This window comes from Prunus dulcis, chromosome 4 (genome assembly GCF_902201215.1).
Source record: "Prunus dulcis chromosome 4, ALMONDv2, whole genome shotgun sequence".
Classification (NCBI taxonomy): domain Eukaryota; kingdom Viridiplantae; phylum Streptophyta; class Magnoliopsida; order Rosales; family Rosaceae; genus Prunus; species Prunus dulcis.
In genome coordinates, this window is record NC_047653.1 from 14,813,987 (window position 1) to 14,825,385 (window position 11,399).

Here is an 11,399-nt window from a genome sequence, read left to right on the forward strand (position 1 = left end):
ATAATTTTAAAAACAACTTTGTCAATTTTCAGACGACGCTAGAACGATTGACGAACCGTCGTGGTCTACATATTTAACCACGTAAATAAGAAGCTACCGTCGTCTTATTTAGTTGGGGTAGTTGTCTTCAAAGTTGGAAACTTTCCCTCTTTGTCTGTATATTTTATCAAACTTGGAAAGAAGTAAAATGATTTTGGCCAGAAAAAAGGTAAAAGATTTTTCAAACAAAAAACGTATGAGCATGCAAAACAGTAACCAAAATAGTGAAAATGAAAGCTTACCTTTTGCGTGCAATGAAAGCAAGAGGAAGACGATCGATCTTTAAGTTCAGAGACGACGAAGAAGACGAGAGGAAGACGATGAAATACTCTGACAGTGCTCTGACAAGGAAAAAAGACGAAAAGTTTTCTCGGGGAGATTGAAATTTTTAATCGGGTTTGGAAACAGTGCATGTGTAAGTCAGGTAGACGAAAAGTTGCTTACATATAAAACCATTTCAAAAAAATAATACGGCGGTTACATATAACTTCGACGTATAAATTAAAAAATACGACGGTAAATTTAACTTCGGACGTGGTAAATAAATACGACCGTAGTGTTGTAGGTACCGTCGTAGTAAACTCAAAAATTAAAGTACATAAGTAATAACTCGCGTCATGGTAGATTATTTAACACGTCGTTTTTATTAATGTACCGACGTGGATTTCTGTAATATACGTCGGTCTTACCGGCGTTGATTTTACAATTTAAACGGCGGTTTTTTTGTAAGGACCGCCGTTGGTTTTAAAAATTTATTCTATAAATTTGTCGCTTTCATTCATTTTAGGTTTACATTTAGGGTTCCAAGTTCTTCCTCTCTCAGAGACACTGTCTCTCACATCTCAAAGACAATAATTTGGATGTCTTTCTCAAAGAGAAATTGAGCTTACTTGCATCAAATCTATGTCCACAAGAAGAAGCTTGTCAACTAGCCTTCTCACTTCCTTGATCAAGCCTGATAGGACACTTAGTGCTTCGAATACTCCTTGCTTTCCATCAAAAGAGATGCAAGCCTGGCCTCCCCTCGCTGTCGAAGGAAAGTTCGCTTCTCAGGGAAATATGAAGATCAGATGTGCTGGAATGAAGAAATCTGAAAATCAAAGAAATTTAAAATGAAGGAAATTAATGTTCTGGAATATGTAAATTTTCTTTTTTGGATGACAGATTTAAAAAAAATAAGAATATAAAAACAACGACTGTTTTTGTATTACTGTCGTCGTTTTTCGTCGTCTTAAGTAAGACTAAGACGACGTAATATATTTGTTGAGCGACGTTGATTTGTTTTTTAAGCGTCGTTAGGTATAATATAACCGTCGTTGAAAATTGTCTCTCTGATTGCAAATTTGCAACGACGTTAGGTATAATATTTGTAGATACACAAAAGCACACACATCATCAACTTCCAAAAAAATTGTCTCTTTGATTGCAAATCTGTGTCATCTGTTAAGATTATGATGTGGAACAGAGTTCCATCTGGTAAGATTTCGTAACCCTTGGGATCTCAGAAAACTCTGGTTATGTCGGCGGTTTTCTATATAAACCGTCGTGGTTATTTCAATTCTTGTCATTAAGTAGATCTACCGACGTAGGATAAGAAAATCAAAGAAAAAAAATTGTTAACAAAAATTCTTATTAAGACGACGGTTTAAATTAAATGTACGACGTATAAAATGAATAAATATGACGTTAAATTTTATAGTACGATTTAAAGATAACGTCGTAGAACTATACGAGAATGGCGTCGATATATTTATATTTTCCGTCGTTGTAAATTAATTTAATACGGCAATATTTTGTATTTTAAAGCCGTGGATTTGTTTGTAATTATACGGCGTCTTATACGAAAACCTCGTCGTGTTATTTTATGAGTAAAATCGGCGGCTTTTATTGAAATCGTCATCTTTACTTTCTACGTCGGTCGATTCATAACTTCTGCCGTTCTTTGTTGGCTTTGATTTTACTCTGCGGAAATCTGATTCAAATAGACGTCGGTTGTTTAATTAGGTACGTCGTTGTTTTTGAACAGCCATTTGAATCTCCATTTTTAGTTGTCTAAGGTGGTATTACACGACGGTGTTTTTACAACCGTCGTCTTTTTAAAAACCACGACGGTTTTCACTTAGACCGTCGTTGTTTTCTGGTCGTCTTTTTCACTTTTTGTAGTAGTGATTCCCTAATTTCACAGTAGTATGCTCGGTTTTAATATTTTTCTATGATTTCCTGTACTAAAATGACTTTGGTTCCTTCATCAAAGTTGTTCGAAATTCAGTCAACATATCAAAAGTTTAGGTTGATCGGACTTCTATAGCCACCTTGGGAATGTTTAGAGTGGAACTTGTTTATAGTCTTCGACCCTAGTTCCTTCCCTTGGTTTCATTCTAGAACACTCATTTCGAAAGCTCAAAACACTATGATTTCTTCATGATAGTTACTCCAAATTATCTTATTTATAACATATCCAAAGCTTAGCAAAACACAACCACTATAACTATCGAAAAATTGGTAAGAACAAAACTTGTTCATTGATTATATTGAATTTCTTGTTATAGATGTGTACTTTCTCTCAAGTGGCTTGTTACTTGTCATTCCATTGATCAAATTAGCCACTATCATCTCAAGTAAATGATTCGTTGAAGGTATGAAGCTCATCTTCATACTGTCTCTTTGAGTATTAGTTGTAAATCAAGTGTTGATTAGAATGCCTTAATGACATATATCTCTTTCAAAGTGTGTTCTTGTGAAGTTCTAGATTATTTCGATGTGATTTTGTTCCAATTTCATTTTGGGATTTTGTAACATCAAAATGGATATCTCAAGGGTTATTTCAAAGTTGGTTTTGTGCCATTTGAATTCAATTTTTTTTATTTATTAATGAAATTTCAAAGTAGAGACTATGCTGCTGGAATTGTTCTGATTTTGCCGCATGCCCTGTTTTGAATATGGGTTTGAAAACTCCCTGAACTTGGATTTTCATCAAATTTTGATATGTTTTACTTTCTCGTAATTTCTTCAAATTTGAAAAGTTTTATCTAGTTTGGTTGTAAATTGAAATTTTGGTGAATTTTCAAAATAAAGTGTACAAACCTGAAAAAAATGAACATTATGCAACCTGGTCTGTTTTGGTTTCTATTTTGACATGCTACCTTAACCCTAATTTCCATCAAATTTTGACATTTTTAATTTTTGTATGTCTAGTTGTGATCAAATTTTTTTTTTTACATTATTTTGATTTGAACTCAATATTTAGTGAATTTCAAATTTAACGTGTTCCAACCTAAATGTTTAGCAAAATTGAAGTTTTTGTTTTAAATTTTCTTTTTGAGTCTAGAGCCGAACCACCCGATTTTAAACATCATGAAGAGTAGAATTATTATAGGAGGAGAATAGATTGGTTTTTCCTTAACGCTTGGTTCTATGCTTGCTTGGATGTGAGGTTAAGGGAGTAACGATCGAGTCGAACAACTTGTCAAGTGTATTATGGGACTTTAGGTCTACGTGCGCCAGTTGGACACTCAAACGTGTTTCCTTTTTTCCATTGAATTTTAATCAGTAAATTATCTTAATTAGGTGTTCTACTCTGTGTACTTTCGAGAATGAACTCGCGGATGGTTAAGCTAGCTGGACACGAGGTAGAGTCTCCTGATTTCCCGATGATTGGGCTATGTCACTTTTAATCTTGGTGCTCATATATGGTACTATAAATATGAATGTTATTGTTGCTTTACTTGGTGAATATTATTTAATGTTAGATGAAATACTATTTGATGTTATGTGAATATTATTATTGATGTTTCTCCATGGAAATTATTTGATGTTGGGTAAATATTATTATTCATGTGATTAAACTTGAAATATTATTGTTATTATCTGTATTATTATTCCGCAGAGATGTTTGGGCTGAATTACATATGCATCATAAATGCGGTTGTGTTTTGGATTTGTGTTTGGGTTGAGGTATATCTAAGGAATGGGAAAAGGCCTTAGGTCTATGTGAAAAAAAAAAAATTGTGGAATATATTGAGGGGATGGGAGCAGGGCCTCTAATAAAAAAGTTAAAGTTGAAAAATTCGTAAACAAAAAGAAAAATGGGGTAAGGGATTGATGGGTGCTAGTTTATATTTTAGGTCAGAGCCATAATGGTAAAATACATGGTATGAGACATGTAGGCTTGGTGCCCTAAAGTATGATTTAGTGGGATTAGAAGGGCCTGAGTTCATGACATCACCTCATATGCAAATTTATTTATCTGGTCTGGTTGCATAATTTATGTATCTTATGTTGTTTGATGCGTGACACTTTGATTAATTGTGATAGCTGACCTTGAAGGGTTTGACGGTACTCTACTGGGCATTAGAATACTCATACCCTAATAGATTCTATAGGATTCAAGGCGAAGTTTGAGGAAGCAGGTTTCAACCAACCTACTAGGCTTTTGTTGTTGATTTGGGTAATTTATATTTGTAAGTAGTCAACCATTTGATAAAGATTTTAATGTATAGTTAACTATGAGCTATTGCAACTTCAATTCTGTGTTATTAAGTAAATTTGTATTGTTTGTGGCTCTATTTCTCATCATAGCATGGTTGTAAGATTTTATTTTTATGACTATGGTATGACTTACACGCTGATTTGGGAATATTCCTTATTCTAGAATTGGGTCGTGACATTGAGTTTGTTGAGAAGGTGTTATCCATTGGCCGGGTTTGAAAAACCGCCATGTTAGTTTTGAATTTGAAAGTGGTAATTCGCGTGGGAAGGACCTTGAGTTTGGTGGGAAGGTGTTATCCCATGGTCGGGTTTGAAAAATAAATCCTTTGGATAAATTCAAACGGGAAGAATATCTTATAAAGTCCGGTGAAGCAAATTCGAAATTTTGGGGCGTAACTCAAAAATCCAAGTTCGGGGAATATACCCGAGATACAAAGTGCATGAGCTAATTAATTAAGTACATGAATTAAAGGGCAAAGATAAAGCCAAAACAAAACAAGTATAAACAAAGATAAAAAGTCCTAAGTAGGATGACGTGAAACCCATAAATCCAAAGATATCACCAAGGGATCGAGAGCAGCCTTCGAAGTAGGTCCCGCATAAGTAGAACTCATAAATCCAAGGATTGGTCCTGTGCTGGCAACGGATGACATAGCGTTAGGATAGAAAGCCGCTGACCGAGGAAAAGCTGTTGAAGTAGATGGCGATGGGGCGATAATTTGTCAGAGGGCGTCATCAGTTTCATGCCCTCAAATAGTTCATAATCGGCATGCTTAAATCCTAACTCGTTATTATAATCATCTAGACCTGCCACAAACCGATGCTCAGGGAGTCACTGGCCTTGAAACCAACCGTGTCTAAACTGCCTCACCGCCTCAACCTTAATCTGTTTGTTGTTTGCCTGAAACTCGAGGTCTCCCTGTCGCATGAAGCATCTTTCAGTTTCTTCTTGAGATGATCAACTTCGGATAATAAGGTGTCTCGATCATTTCTCAGGCTGCACAGCTCCTCATTCTACGCTTCAAGCTTGGCTTCACATTCATTGACATGCTTTCCTCTGAGCTGGAGGGACACATATTTTTTGCATATCTCTTTGCTCATTGCCTCAAACTTCACTATTTGGGTGTTACGGAGTCCAACCATCTACAAAGCAACAAGAGAATAGGCATTAAACAACTAAAAAATGAATGATATCACAAACAGACAACGTTGGCATACCGCATTTAGACAGTGTGATTGATAGCCCTATATCTCCTCATTCGTCTTGGCCTTGTACCCGGCGGCATCATGAGTATAGGTCAAACTCCATAGAACAACATCTAAGGCGCGTTATGCCATAGTCCATCATCGAGGGTGACCAAACTTCCGTCCAGTTTGGCAAATCACTAGTAAAAAAAACCCCTTGCGCGACCAAATTTTGCGCGACGAAAAATAATTCGTCGCCCAAAGTCACTTCGCGTGACAAACTTTCGCGCGACGACAATAGATCGTCGCTCAAAGTCTTGCGCGACCAAATTTTGCGCGACGAAAAATAATTCGTCGCCCAAAGTCACTTCGCGCGACGACAATACATCGTCGCTCAAAGTCTTGCGCAACCAATTTTGCGCGAGGCGACGAAAAATAATTCGTCGCTCAAAGTGACTTTGCGCGACGAAAAGTAAACTTCGTCGCGCAAAGTCCTTATAAAAATAAATAAAATAAAAAAATATTTTTAAAAATTTTTTCCATGACGTAATCCAAACATTTTGTCACCTAAACCAATTTATTTTTGTTTTTTATTTTGTATGCATAACACTTAAGAAATTAAACGGTATATATATTTATTAAGTAACTTTAAATTTATTATTTTAGATCGGATCCGATTTTTATTAGAAAAATATATTCTTGTTGTTCGGATTGGGTTTTTGTTAGAAAATATATATTTTAAATTGACGATCGAATTATTTCATTGTATTCATATCGGGTCAAGGAGTGTAGCAGTAAAAATCATCAAAATCGGAGTTAAAATAACCGTTAAATCTTGATTTTTCATTATAACCGTCGAAAAGTTTTATCCCCTTACTTGATCTCTGAATGTTTATTTTTTCCGATTTCTGGCTATATGATCTCGAAGTATAAACAAACAAGTTTGATGGTTGGATCGTTGAAACTAGTTTTTTGAATGCATATGCCATCAAAACAATATATTCACTAACAATTAAGAGTTTATTTATACTTTTGTTAAATATAACATAAGATTTTGTGGTATCCACTAGTGTAAATATTTTAAATTGAAGATCAAATTCAGTCATTGTTTTCATATAGGGTCAAGGAGTGTAGCTGTAAAAAATCATCAAAATCGGAGTTAAAATAACCATTAAATCTTGATTTTTCATTTATAACCATCGAAAAGTTTTGTCCCGTTACTTGATCAATGAATGTTTATTTTTTCCGATTTTTGGCGTATATGATCTCGAAGTATAAACAAACAAGTTTGACGGTTGGATCGCTGAAACTAGTTCCGTAGAATGTGTATGCCATCAAAACAATATATTCACTAACAATTAAGAGTTTATTTATATTTTCGTTAAATATAACATAAGATTTTGTGGTATCCACTAGTGTAAATATTTTAAATTGAAGATCAAATTCAGTCATTGTATTCAAATAGGGTCAAGGAGTGTAGCTGTAAAAAATCATCAAAATCGGAGTTAAAATAACCATTAAATCATGATTTTTCATTTATAACCGTCGAAAAGTTTTGTCCCGTTACTTGATCTATGAATGTTTATTTTTTCCGATTTTTGGCATATATGATCTCGAAGTATAAAAAACAAGTTTGACGGTTGGATCGTTGAAACTAGTTTTGTAGAATGCATATGCCATCAAAACAATATATTCACTAACAATTAAGAGTTTATTTATACTTTCTTTAAATATAACATAAGATTTTGTGGTATCCACTAGTGCAAATGTTTTAAATTGAAGATAAAATTCAGTCATTGTATTCATATAGGGTCAAGGAGTGTAGCTGTAAAAAAAAATCATCAAAATCGGAGTTAAAATAACCGTTAAATCGTGATTTTTCATTTATAACTATCGAAAAGTTTTGTCCCGTTACTAGATCTCTGAATGTTTGTTTTTTGTGATTTTGGGGGTATACGATCTTGAAGTATATACAAACAAGTCTTATGGTTAGATCGTTGAAGTGTGTGTGTGTGTGTATATATATATTTATTTATTAAGTAGCTTTAAATTTATTTATTTTGTACATATAACACTTAAGAAATTGAATAGTATATACATTTATTAAGTAGCTTTCACCTTAATTATATTTTAAATCATAAAATAAAATATTTTATTTTTTATTATTCATAACAATTATTTTTATAAATATTGTGCTACGAACCAATTTTTCGTCTCTCAAAAGTTTGCGCGACCAACAGTTCATTGTGCAAAACTCAAAAAATTTGGGCGAGTACCAAAAATGGGACGCGGGTTTTTAAAATTAAAAAAAAAACTTTAGACTTTGCGCGACCAATATTTTTTGTCGCGCAAAAATTTGGGCTGGTACCAAAAATGGGACACGGGAATTTTTTTATATAATTGTTTTAGACTTTGCGCTACCAATATGTATTTTTCCTCGGGCAAAAATTTAAAGATTTTGGCGGGTACCAAAAAAGGGATGCGGGAATTTTTTTAAAAAAAAATAATTTTTTTTAGACTTTGCGCGACCAATATTCCTATATTCGTCGCGCAAAACTTTGTGAGACCAATATGTTTCGTCGCGCAAAACTTTGGGCGGGTACCAAAAATGGGATGCGGGAATTTTTTTATATAATTGTTTTAGACTTTGCGCGACCAATATGTATTTTTCGTCGCACAAAAATTTAAAAATTTTGGCTGGTACCAAAAATGTGATGCGGGAATTTTTTTTTAAAAAAATAATTTTTTTAGACTTTGCGCGACCAATATTACTATATTCGTCGCGCAAAACTTTGCGAGACCAATATATATTTTTCGTCGCGCAAAAATTTGGGCGGGTACCAAAAATGGGACGCGGGAATTTTTTTATATAATTGTTTTAGACTTTGCGCGACCAATTTGTATTTTTCGTCGCGCAACAATTTAAAAATTTTGGCGGGTACCAAAAATGGGATGCGGGAATTTTTTTTTTCAAAAAATAATTTTTAGACTTTGCGCGACCAATATTTCTATATTCGTCGAGCAAAACGTTGCGAGACCAACCGTATTTTCGTCGCGCAAAGTGATACGGTTTTTAAAAACCGAAATAACTCCTCCACCATTTTCTCAATTTCTTTCTCTACTCTCACCTCTCCTCTCTCTTTCCCTCTCCCCAAATCCCACCCTTTCTCTCACACTCACTCCTCTCACTTAATCTCTCATCTCTCTTCACTATCTCTCACTCCCACTCACTCTCTCATCTATCTTTTCACTATCTCTCACTCTCTCATCTCTCTATCACTATCTTATCTAATTATCTCACTTCTCCCTCTCATTCTCACTCACTCTCAATCTTGCCAAAAGGTATATTCTCTCCAAATTTTAAATTTTTTTCATTAATATGTGTTTTTGGAGTTAGTTTTGAGTTTGTGTGGGGTTTGGGGTTGAGTAAAGGGGAGAGATTGGAGTTTGAGTTGGATTTGTGGTATAACAATTTTAGGGGAGATTATGCATTCTTTTTTTTGTTGTTGTTGTTATTTGACCATATTTGTTTTTTTGTAGGTAATCATCGAGAATTTGATGGCTAAAGTTGAGGATTAGGAAGCTATCAAAACATATTATCCACCACTACCACCACAATATGCTTGTATTAGGATTTTATTATTGTACTTTGTTAATTCATGTGTACATTTTGAATATTATATATATATAAATATTTATTGGATAATTTGATCACTATTTTTCATATGTAAATTTATTTTGAATATGTCAATTTAAATTAAAGTAATTAAGAAAAATCTTACAATTAAATTAAATTTAAAAAGTAAAAATTTGAAAAAATTACTATAATTAAATTAATATCAATTTAAATTAAAGTGATTTAAAAAAAATCATACAATTAAATTATATTTAAAAGTAAAAATTTTGAATAAATTAATATTAAAGAAATAATAATAAAAAGTAAAAATTAGTTTATTTTAATTAAAAAAATTTAAAACACAAAAAAATATTTCGTCGCGCAAATATTTGCGCGACGTTAATGTTCGTCGAGCAAAACTCTAAAAATGTGGGCGGGTACAAAAAATGGAACGCGGGAATTTTTTATTTTTTAAATTTTTTTTGAGACTTTGCACGACCAATATTTTTTGTCGCTCAAAACTTTGCGCGACGAATATTTTTCGTCGCGCAAACCTTTGCGCAACCAATATGTTTCGTCGCGCAAAGTTTTGCGGGACCAATATCTTTTCGTCGCACAAAGTTACTTTGCGCGACCAATATTTTTTCGTCGCGCAGAGTCACTTTGCGCGACCAATGAAAAACTTGGTCGCGCAAAGTCTTTCTTCACGATCTTTGCGCGACGGATTCTGCGCGACGAAGTTTTTGTCGCGTTAAAATTTGTGCGACTACAATGTATTTTGCGCGACGAAATTCTCTTCGTCGCGCAAAGTGTAAAATGTAGTAGTGAATGCAGGCCTCCAAACCTCGAAGTCATTCTCACCCCCTAAGTTAGTGGGAGGATGAACATGTGGGATATGATCCTGCTGAGGGTGCCGGCGAGAGGGAGTACTTGAGGCGAACCCGACATTGGGCGAGTTCAAACCCACAATGACCTGAGGAGCATGACGAGACTTCTTCATGGGTTCCGTCCCCGATCTCCTTTCCCTAAGGCTCGGGAGTGACAGTGAACGTGGGACTGACATGTCTGAATGTTTGGACTTACATGCGTTGTCCTCTACTTTCAAGCTCATATACCGAGCTGCCGATTCCATGTGGATGGACCAAGCTGCTTCAAAACTCAGGTTTTGTATGAGAAAAAGGGTAAGTTTAGTTCCATAGGTGGTATTCATTGTTGGCACCATTTACTACTTAAACCTGCTGCATCCCTTCGTCTTTTGTCTGTCCAAGAAATGCATGCAGCTTTCTATCAAAGAAGTGCATGCAATTGGTAAAATAATATTGATTGATCATATCAAACCAGGCCTTTGTCAGGGCAAGAAAAGGTGAATCTTTTATAAGTCTGATTCGGGCATGCCAAGTTTCATCCAATTATTTTCTTGAAAATAACTTCTTCCTGTGATTCTCCTGTTATAAATTCCTCTCAAGCTTGCACCCTCTACTATAAAGGATTGGGTAATCAAAATACATTTAATTGTTCAAAACCATCAACATTTCTTTTTTAGATCTTATGCGAGCTCATGCGTTTTTTTTTCCATAGCGAACACTTTCTCTCTTACTTTACTCATGTCTTCGTACATGTTTCCAAGTGCATGTGTCAAGTTCAGATGACAAGGCTCTCGTTTTTATTATGACCCAGTTTTATTTTCATCTTGCTATTTTCATGTCGAGGCGTAAAATTTGGCCCAAGTCTAATAACGGTGCGGCAACAAACTACGAGATTCTCAAGGCTCGTATCAAAGGATGTGTCCCAGATGATGTGGAGCTCGATCCTCTTTCTTTGGTGACAGACATGTAAATTGGTGCCGATATCCCTGAGGTCTCCCTAGTTCTTTCTCTGGCCCATTAGAGTGCATTAGATATTTGCTCCACCCTATTTTTTATGTGCTTTTGTTCTATTTAAGTCTTCAGCCTATGCAGCTAAACTCGAACTCTTATATCCTTATATTCAGTTTTTTGGCCGTCAGCTAGAAATGGGGCGTGTCTCTTAGTTTTAGGGATATCATTTATCTCCAAGATTTAGTTTGTGTTAG